Here is a 10,992-nt window from a genome sequence, read left to right as displayed (position 1 = left end):
GATCTTGTCGATCGGTTACGGCACTCGCAGGGCGGGCCTTTGGTCTTCTGGCTGGCGCACGCGCAAGCGGTCGGGCCGTTATGACTCGTTCCGATTTAACCCCTTTGCCAAGACTCCAAGGTCGGGATATGTGATATTTGCCATCTGTGACCTGAAACCCACTCCTCCTAAGATTTAACTTGCACGAAATCTTCCAGACCCACCCACAAGGTCAGGGCTGGTGTGCCCTTCCCCCCTCACCTCCAGGCAGAGCACCTGCCTTCCCCCCCCCCCCCCCCCCCCCCCCCCCCCCCCCCCCCCCCGCCTTCAAAATCTTTCTCTGGGCATCTGCTCTGTCTGTGAGAAGCGCGGGCGACTTAAAGGCGGTAAATAAAATCTGTAAGAATAACTACACACCGAATGCTCATATGTGCCGGGCTCTGTGTTATTTAGGTGCGACATTTTAGCTAAGGGTCGATCTTACAAGTTAACTATTGCTGTCTCCATTTGATACATAGAAAAGTTTATAAATGGTAATTTGTTCAAGATCACAGCGCTACTAATGTTAAACGTAGGATTCTTTTATGGATTGACTGACTACAAAATGCAAGTTCTTTTTTTTCTTTTTTAAATTTAGATTCAAGATAGTTATAGTGTAGTATTGGTTTCAGGAGTAGAATTTAGTGATTCATCACATAACACCTAGTGCGCATCCTAAGAAGTACCCTCTTTAATGCCTATCACCCATTTAGCCCATGCCCCCCACCCCCACCTCCTAGCCATCAACCCTGTTTGTTATCTATGTTTCAGAGTAGGTAAGAGTACCTAAGAGTATGATTTGCCCCCCTTTCTGTTTTTATCTTATTTTATCCCCTATGTTCATCTGTTTTGTTTCTTGAATTGCACGAGTGAAATCATATATTTGTCTTTCTCTGACTGACTTATTTCATTTAGTATAACTTATTTTGTTTATTTCCATCCACGTTGTTGCAGATGGCAAGACTTCATTCTTTTTGATTGCTGAGTAATATTCCATTGTATATATGTACCACATTTCTGTATTCATTCATCAGTTGATGGCTATTTAGGCTCTTCTCATAATTTGGCTATTGTTGATAGCATGGCTGTAAGTATTGGGGTGTCTGTACCCCTTCAAATCAGCATTTTTTGTATCCTTTGGATAAATGCCTGCTAGTGCAATTGCTGGCTTGTAAGGTAGCTCTATTTTTAATTTTTTGAGGAACCTGCATACTGTTTTCCGAGTGGCTAACCAGTTTGCATTCCCACCAACAGTGCAAAAGAGTTCCTCTTTCTCCACATCCTCCCCAGCATCTGTCCTTGCCTGAGTTGTTAATTTTAGCCAATCTGACAGGTGTGAGGTGGTACCTCATTGTAGTTTTGATTTATATTTCCCTGATGATGAGTGATGTTGAGCATCTTCATGTGTCTGTTAGCCATCTGGATGTCTTCTTTGGGAAAGTGTCTATTCGTGTCCTCTGCCCATTTCTTCACTCATTATTTGTTTTTTGGGTATTGAGTTTGATAAGTTCTTTATAGAGTTTGGGTACTAACTTTATCAGATACGTCATTTGCAAATATCCTCTCCTATCCCATGGGTTGCCTTTTAGTTTTATTGATTGTTTCCTTTGCTGTGCAGAATCTTTTCATCTTGATGAGGCCCCAATATTCATTTTTGCTTTTATTTCCCTTGCCTCCAGAGACATATCTAGTAAGAAGGTGCTGTGGCCAAGGTCAAAGAGGTTGTTGTTTGTTTTCTCCTCTAGGACTTTGATGGCTTCCTGTCTTATGTTTAGGTCTTTCATCCATTTTGAGTTTATTTTTGTATGCAGTGCAAAAAAGTGGTCCAGGTTCATTCTTCTGCATGTTGCTGTCCAGTTTTCCTAATACCATTTACTGAAGAGACTCTCTTTTTTCCATTGGATATTCTTTCCTGCTTTGTCAAAGATTAGTTGGCCATACGCTTGGGGGTCCATTTCTGGATTCTCTATTCTGTTCCATTGATCTGAGTGTCTGTTTTTGTGCCAGTACCATACTATCTTGATGATTACAACTTTGTAATACAGCTTGAAGTCTAGAATTGTGATGCCTTCAGCTTTGGTTTTCTTTTTCAGGATTGTTTTGGCTATTCGAGGTCTTTTTTGGTTCCATACCAATTTTAGGATTATTTGTTCCAGCTCTGTGAAGAATGCTGGTGTTATTTTGATAGGGATTGCTTTGAATATGTAGATTGCTTTGGGTAGTATTGACATTTTAACAATATTTGTTCTTCCAATCCATGAGCTTGGAATATTTTTCCTTTTTTTTTTTTTTTTGGTGTTTTCTTCCATTTCTTTCATAAACCTTCTATAGATTTAGGTCTTTCATCCACAAAATGCAAGTTTTTAACAATTACCTATATTCCTCTCTTCTGCTTCTTCCTGGAAATAGAAATCTCTTTTAGGAATAATTTCACACTGTGAAAGTAATCCATTCTTCTTGTAGAAAATACAGAAAATGTGAAGCAGAATGTTTTGGTTCAATATTTGTTCTTTGACGTGGACACTTGCAAATTGCTTTTTTTTTTTTTAAATTGGGACAGATTTGGTGTGCCTTATGTAATAATCAGATGTGTCCAGTGTATCACCAGTTATAACTTCTAATAAACACTTAAAATACATAATTATTGAAATAAAAACTTTTTCCCACCTTAAATCAAATGGTTTGTGAACCATCTGTTGGGAAACATTACAAGACACCAGGGCTTCTCAAAGTGTGGTTCAGGGACCTCTGAAATGCACCAAGACCTTTTTAGGGTCCATCAGGACAAAACTATTTTCATAAGACTATGACATCTCCTTTCCCATTCTTTTATTGGGAGTTTTCCAGAGATACACAGTGTGTGTGATTAAAACAATTTGAAGCATTTTTTAAAGTTTATTATTTTTTGAGAGGGAGAGAGAGAGAGAGGATCCCAAGCAAGCTCCCTGCTGTCATCATGGAGCCTGATGTGGGACTTGAACTCCAGACCATGAGATCATGACCTGAGCTGAAATCAAGAGTCAGATGCCTAACTGACTGAACCACCTAGGCACCCCAAAAACAGTTTGAATGTAAAGTGCATGGGAAGCCAGTTTTCTATTAAGCCAGATATAAAAGAGATTTGCAAAAACATAAAACAATGCCACTCCTGATTATTTGGTTTTGAAAAATAGAATATGTAGATTGAATATGTAGATTGTTTTGGGTAGTATCAACATTTTAACAGTATTTATTCTCCCAATCCATAAACATGGATTAACCTAAAAACTGTAGGTTAACATGTGATGGGGTATCACTGTTATTTTAAGATACTTAAAAAGTTATCTGTTTTAATTTATAATACAACCAACATTGATAACTATAATCCACACAAACAAAAGCTCATTGAGAACTTCAATAATTTTTAAGAGTAAAGGGGTCCTGAGACTGAAAAGTTAGAGGCCCATTGCAATAGATCTGTCCCGAGCCATAGAACCATTTGAGATTTTCTCATGGATTAGATAAAATAGACAAACAATTTTATTCATCTGCACCTGAGGATTACATATAAACATAACCAACACAAAATAAAACTTAAAGGGATTAAAAATGACACTGATGAATGTTATTAAAAATGACTAAGGAATCAAATTTGATGAGGACCATGGAAAATTAAACTTGAGGACAACTATTGATGAACCAAGTTTCCATGGAAAGTTTGTAATAAAAAATCAATCTCACATTAATTTTAGTAAATTGAAAAGGAAATGGAAATAACTGAAATCAATTAAAATTGTCTGTATGGTAATGTACCAAAAAATTAAATTGATTTAATTGCTAAGAAAAATGCTTTTTAGATGAAAATTCATTGCCTTTGTATTATTTGGGTTAAACTGTGTATTCATCAGCATGGAATCAAAACGTCGAGGACAACATTTCCTCAGGATCCAAATAGCAGGTCAAATATTCTTCACTCGGGGTAGAAAAGAAACAAATTCTTTTTTAAAATTTATTTTGAGAGAGGGAGCATGAGCAGGGGAGAGGCAGAGAGAGAGGGAGACAGAATCCCAAGCAGGCTCCACGCTGTCAGCACAGAGCCAGATGCAGTGTTCGAACTCGCAACTGTGAGATCGTGACCTGAGCCAAAATCAAGAGTCAGATGCTTAACCAACTGAGCCACTCAGGTACCCCTAACATAGGTTCTTAATGTGGCTTCAAGGCCTAGGTTCTGGTCCCTGCTTATCTCACATGTATCTTCTCCCTCTTGGCCTTCTTCTCTGTCTTTTGGCCACAACTGCCTGAATAGTTCCTCCTGTCTGCTTTACTTCTGCCTCAGGTGTTAGCCTCTGCTGTTCTCTCTACCTAGAATGTGCTTCTGCTCTCTTTTGGCTGAGTTCATTCTACTTCAGTAAACAGACACAAGTTAGAAAGCCTTTGATGACGCTCAAGACATTTTCCATTGGTTATTTTAATAACTTCTGTGTTTCCCCTTCATAGCACATATCAGAATTAAAAAATTTTTTTTAATGTTTATTTATATTTGAGAGAAAGATAGTGAATAAGGGAGGGACAGGGAGAGGAGACACAGAATCTGAAGCAGGCTGTAGGCTCTGAGCTGTCAGCACAGAGCCCGACGCGGGGTTAGAACCCATGAGCTGAGAGATCATGACCTGAGCCAAAGTCTGAGGCTCAACCAACGGAGCCACCCAGGCTGCCCACCCTTATCATAACTGTAATGATAAAATTAGTTATAATCTTTCCTAACCAGTAGGTGGTGCTGTGTCACCAGCACCTTACTGGACATGGCGTAGAGACCTAATGGATGACCAAATGCCAAGTCAAGAATAGGAGACCAAAGAACGTGGAGGTGAAGTCTCTATTTGTCCCATCTGGACAAATGTGCTGTAAAACCAGGCAACAACAAAAAGCAATCAGAAGGGTTTGCCCAGGAGTTTGCAAACGGTCAAGGAGATTGTAGGTTTCTTCTGCTTTGATTTAAGAGTCCAGGTTCCTCTTGTTAGGTAGCAATGGAAACACATTGCTTCCATTCCAAGGCATTCCACAGATGCCTTGAGGATAAGGGGTGCCTCCCCCTTAGCTCCCCATTCAGGAGGAACTCCACTGTTGGCCTGGGGATGTCTAAGCCATCTAAGAACTTTGATACAGACTCAGGTCATTAATTGTTTCCTGTGGCTACTTCTATTTTTTCCTCTTTCTTTTGTTTGCCTAAAGTTTTAACCTTTTTGCTTCAGACTTGTTTTAACATTTTTGCTTTGTCTGTGTGTTTTGATTTTTCTTTTTTCTTTTTTGGTATTCTTATTTAATTTTACCGATTCCCATTAGGTCTCTAATCTTCTGGCTTTATTTCTATACCCTCCCACCTATTTGTATTATCTATTTTGTGTTACTATACCTTACTTTTCACTATTTTCTATTAAAATTTAATTCTTTTTATTTGATTTTGGGATTTTATGACTCATTTTGTATTGGCTTATTATTTTCCTTCATTTTTTTTCTTTGTTAAAATCTCTTAATTTTCCTTTGTAAATTAAAACTTTTTTTTTTTCTGTTTTAATCAAATTTCTTTGGTCTTAGGGAATCTGTGTTCCCTCTCCAAGTTTGGAAATAATCCGATGGGAGTCAGGCAGCTGGGATTGGGAGCATCACTGGACTTTGGAGGATATGATTTGGTGTGAAAGCCCAGACATGCTTGTTCATGGTTGCTGCATTGCACTGAATTGCAGTGCAGAAGCAGAAAAGAGGATGACAAAAGACAAGCTCTTAATGGATTAATTCCATGTAATCAAGAGAGGTGGTTCCATGTCAGTTACCTATCAAACCAGATCACTCCCTCTAATCAGGGGAAGTAAGGAGCGAAACAGCAGACCAGGGGGATTGGGGAGACCCAGAGGAATGCAAAGAAACACCCTCCTCCCACTGTGTTACTTTCAGGTCTTCACCTCCCTCCAAACCTCCAACTCCTAACCTTCTATCTATGGGTTGGGGGCATGGTTGCACGAGATTGGGCCTCAGACTACCATGTCAATCTCACGGCTTTTCCGGTTTCTGTCAAGCACACTTGAGGCAAGGGAAGGTCAAGGCCAAGTCCTGACTGATTTGGATGATAAAGATACAAGGAACCACAGAGGGGCTGGGAGATTTCAATGGCTGGGAAGTTGTGGGATACTCACTTGCTGAGGTGCTAACTCTAGACTAATTGGATTTATATTCTGCCCCTCTATTCTGCAGAGAGTAGAATAGGAAGATCCATACCTCATCAGAATGCTGGAGATGATGAGAAACTGCCTCATGACAACTTCCCAGAGGGGAGGGGAGGTGGTGAACTTTCTAGACCCAAGATGGAGCCACTCCTGTGCAGGTTGGCATATCAGCAACCTGAAACTTAGACTGCTCTTGTGTCCCTGGAAATGCTCTGCTTGACCAGAAATTCAGTATATCCAGTTTCAGCCAGTCCCCAAATGTCAAGCCAACCCTGGGTTTTCTCACCCCCAACAAGGTTGAATCTGTGACCCCAGACAATAAAATCAGAAATTTTCTATTTGTCTCTTTCTTATTTTTTTTTTAATGTTTATTTATTTTTGAGACAGAGAGAGACAGAGCATAACAGGGGAGGGGCAGAGAGAGAGGGAGACACAGAATCCGAAGCAGGCTCCAGGCTCCGAACTGTCAGCACAGAGCCCGACGTGGGGCTCGAACCCATGGACCGTAAGATCACACCCTGAGCTGAAGTCGGGTGCTCAACTTACTGAGCCACCTAGGAGCCCCTTTATTCTTTATCCTATAAGAGCTTCTTGTCTTGCACTGTATTTTGCAGTTCTTCATAAAGGTGACTGCTTCATGAAGTGTTAAATAAAGTTTGTTTTTATCATCTAAATAGTCTTCTTTAATAATTTTTTTTAAACAGAGGTGAGAGGGAAATGGCCTTGGAGAAGCTCTTTGCAGGCCTCCCCTCCTCTTGTGTTCCAAAAGGATTACAAGACATACTGCCAAGACTCAGATTAGTTTGGGATGAGCCTTAGCCTGTGTGGTCTATGTGGATACATGCAAAATTGCCATGGTGCCATGGCAGAGCCATTCCCCTAGAGTTCCTTGGCACTGCTTTTCCTTGTGGCTATCCTTAGAGGGCTCACTCCAGCTGGGATTCCTGGTCCTCAATGAGGCCCATCTTACCATTCCATCCTTTGAATGCTTATTCTTCCTCCCTGCTCGTCTGAAATAACACTTCCCTAGCTCCATGTTGTGAGAGATCTTATAGCCTTTGGCTACCCCTGATTATTTTCTTATGCCTGTAGTTTACTGGCGTCCTACAATATCACCAAGACCACATGTTTATGAGACAAAGCTCAGTTTATTGTCCTGCAGTCAGGGAGAGTACTACTTTGACAGTCTTAGTAAGACCTCAGTTGGGGGAGTTGCAAAGTTAGGATGTTGATAAGTTTTTGAAATCTGGGTCATGAAGGTCTTTCAGTGCAGGGGTTTGGGTCGGTCTGAATAAAGATCATGATACAGGATTGATGAGCACAGCAAGGTAAGGATTTGAGGCAAGGTGTTCAAAGAATCTCGAAGCATAAACTGTCATTTGATGCTTTCTTTTGAAGAGTTGGTGGGTATTTCAGGAACTTCCTGGAATAAACAATAAAGCTATTTGCAGTTTTTATCTTCCTGGGTCAGTGTTTCCTGGAATAGTTATGTTGATGAAGACATCGGGACTAGTAAAGTCATGCTAATGTGGACGTCACACTGTGTGGGTTGAGATGGTTTCAGTTGTCACTCCTGACACTTTATCTAGTGACAGTCAAAGGAGATCCTCTCCAGATGATTAAATCTCCCATGAGCTCAGCAGCAGGAATGGTTTATTGGTTCAGAGAGCCTGTGCATTTCCTTTGATCCAGTTGCTGTGGGGGAGGCCATGTTTGGAATCAGAAGGGGGGCTGGATCGATGCTGCACTATCACAGGCAGAGGCAGCTGTGGCTGACACCAATCCCCACACCATGACCAATATGTCTCTTCTCTATTAGCTGGATGTTGTTTCCCTTCCAATGAATAAAATTCCTCTGTTAGCAGGTGGCATAATTGGGACCTTAAGACCTTATTTTAAAAACTTCTAAGTAAACTTACTATATGTGTTCTCGCACTATTAGTCATTTGAAGGAAGGAAGCCTTAAATCCAAGGTTTTAGGTCCCTCTTTTCCTAGTTGAGGGGGGAAAAAACTTTCACAGAGACAAGGAGGTGCTACTTATGTTCACGTTTTTCAAACTTACAGGAGGCACAGGGATATTGCTCCCATGCTCTCTCTTAGTCAGCTCAGGCTGCTATAACAATATAACCACAGACTGGGCAGCTTAAGCCAAAGAAATTTATTTTCTCACAGTTCTTGAGGCAGGGAAGTCTAAGATCAAGGTGCAGGTGATATGCCCAAATTCGAAAGACCCCCAAGAACAAACCACCAGAGTCCAGAGTCAAAGCCAAGCGGCAAGGGTCGTTTATTGCAGGTCCGAACCCGGACCTCCACGCACTCGTTACCGGTGACGCTAAGAGGTCCCGAGCGAGGATCTTACAGCTTCTTTTATAGACAGGCACAAACAAGTTAGGGATTTTTCGAGGTTACAGAGCTGTTATTGGTTGACATTTAAATTTGAACACTCAGCAGAACTTGGTTGGTTCCCACCTTTAGGTCAGACCACAACCGGGCACGCCCTGGCTGGTTCTGGGAATGGGGGGGGGGGGGGGGGGGGGGGAGGGGGGGAGGTCTTTTCTTTGCAGTTGTGAGTACACCTGGTAATTTTTCTCTTAGTCTCTCACAGGCAAGGCAGGTTTTATCCTGAGGACTCTTTCTTGGCTTGTAGGTGGCTGTCATCCTGCTATATGCTAGATCCTTGATGTCCCTTCTTATGAGGACATCGATCCTATTGTATCAGGGCACCACCCTGTTGACCTCATTTAACCTTAATTACCTCCTCGTAGGCTTATCTCCGAATATAGTTACATTGGGAGCTAGAGCTTCAACCTACGAATTATGAGGGAGGTACAATTCAGTCCGTAGCATTCTCCATTCTTATAGAAACTTTTTGTCTTGATTAATTTCTCTGATAAATCGGATGAGATTCCCCTCAATGCACATATTGCCCTTAGCAGACTTCCCACTGTCTTCTGGGTGTTGGGCCACATTTCTGTCATCTTTGGATGTTCATTTACTCTATGAACCCCCTAGCAGGAAGAACTATTTAAACACCTGGTCTGTGAAAGAATAGATGGAGACATTCCTCAAACCTCAAAACATCAAAAGACAGATTTAATTTCCCATGAGCCATTTCTCTGGGGCCCCCAAGGGGATGTTGAATGGCAAATTTCCCACCAACTTCATTTTCAAACAGAGGCTACTCATTCTAAGCAGGAACACAAGGCATAAACCTGGAGAAGTCATTTCCCTCTATTCTGGGAAGGGTTATTGTAGGAGTTAGGCTTCTGAGGTTGCGGGAAAGAAAATCTACATGCCAAGATCACTTTGGAGGGTGATGTTTTTGTGTTTTTTTCAATGTTTGTTTATTTATTTATCTATCTGTTTATTTATTTAGAGAGCAAGTGGGGGAGGGGCAGGAAGAGAGGGAGAGGGAGAATCCCAAGTAGGCTCCAGGCTGTCAGTACAGAGCCTGACACGGGACTGGATCCCATGATGGCGAGATCATGACCCAAGCAGCAATCAAGATGCTTAACCGAGACCCCCCAACCCCCCCGAGGGTGGTGTTTATTAAGGATTATAAAAAAGTAAGAAATTGTACATCTGTCCCAGAGTTGGATGACTTTTCATGTATACTGCTGCATGTTGGGTGTCTCTGAGTTACTATTTTTATACCTTAGTTTATCTCCGTTCTTATGGCTTCTACCAAGGTGGCATCTGCTTTCTTCACCTCCTTTAACTTTTTGTTCTACGTCTTAGCTTCAGCTTGTTTCTTTTCCTCTATGTGTCCCTTAGCTTCCCTGCCCTCCTCAGGTGGGTATCTGTGTGTCTCATATTTAAACATCCCAAAAGAGAACATCTGGTTGGTTCAGTTAATTGCTATCTAAAGAAAAGCCTTCTGGCTCTTTTGAATTCTCAAGTCAAAGATACTATAAGCCTCTATGGCTGCCTTGGCCTCAGCAACAACTGCTGGCATACTTAACGGTGACCAGGGGCTGGGATCATCTGTTAACTTTAGTGTAAAGGATGCTTTATGGCTGTTTTGTTCCAAAATGGGGTGTGCATGTGATCCAAATTTAGAGTTTCATAAGCAGGCCAGTCAATCTGTCCAAGGCAGTGCTGTAGTTAATAGCTCCCCTAAAGTCTTTCTGGATCCAAAGCAGAGAATAAAGAAATGAAATGTGCGATAGTTAATCACTCCCTGATTATTACCATTCTGAGAATGGAGATCTTGGATGCTATGAACCTGATCATTTCCCCTTACTTTAAATGATGGCTTAGTTGTCCCTGGGTTGATTTGTACCTAGCCAGGATTACACTGGTTAGGTTATGGGGATGAGAAAGTTGAAATGGAGCAAGACATGTTTAAATTCTATCGGTGATGCTTTGGATCTCGGGAGATTGATGAAACCTCTGTCTCGGGGGACTGGGAGAGAAGTTTGCCTTTGGCTTTTACGAAGAGATTGTTGAGAAACTAAAACTGTGCTCATCAGTCCCTCTTTTAGAAAAACTAGGAGTTATTGCCATAGCTTCCCAATAGACATGCTAGACTGGCCTGTGTTGCAGAGGCCAGGAAGCCAACTGCATTTCCCAGATTCCCTCTCAGTTACGATTCTGGATGTAAATGAGTCCCCGGCAGTTAGACACATTCATAGGAGGCTGGAAGGTGGGAAGGAAACCCGGTTTATTTTCACAAGTCCTTGGTGTGTCCTTTAGCAGACAGAGTCATGATGGGTGGCATTTTTGGCATCCCGATTCCATAGTTACTCTTCATGCAAAATGTGTGGTGGGGTG

This window comes from Panthera leo, chromosome C2, assembly GCF_018350215.1.
Source record: "Panthera leo isolate Ple1 chromosome C2, P.leo_Ple1_pat1.1, whole genome shotgun sequence".
In the NCBI taxonomy this organism is placed as follows: domain Eukaryota; kingdom Metazoa; phylum Chordata; class Mammalia; order Carnivora; family Felidae; genus Panthera; species Panthera leo.
This window is presented reverse-complemented; position numbering follows the sequence as displayed.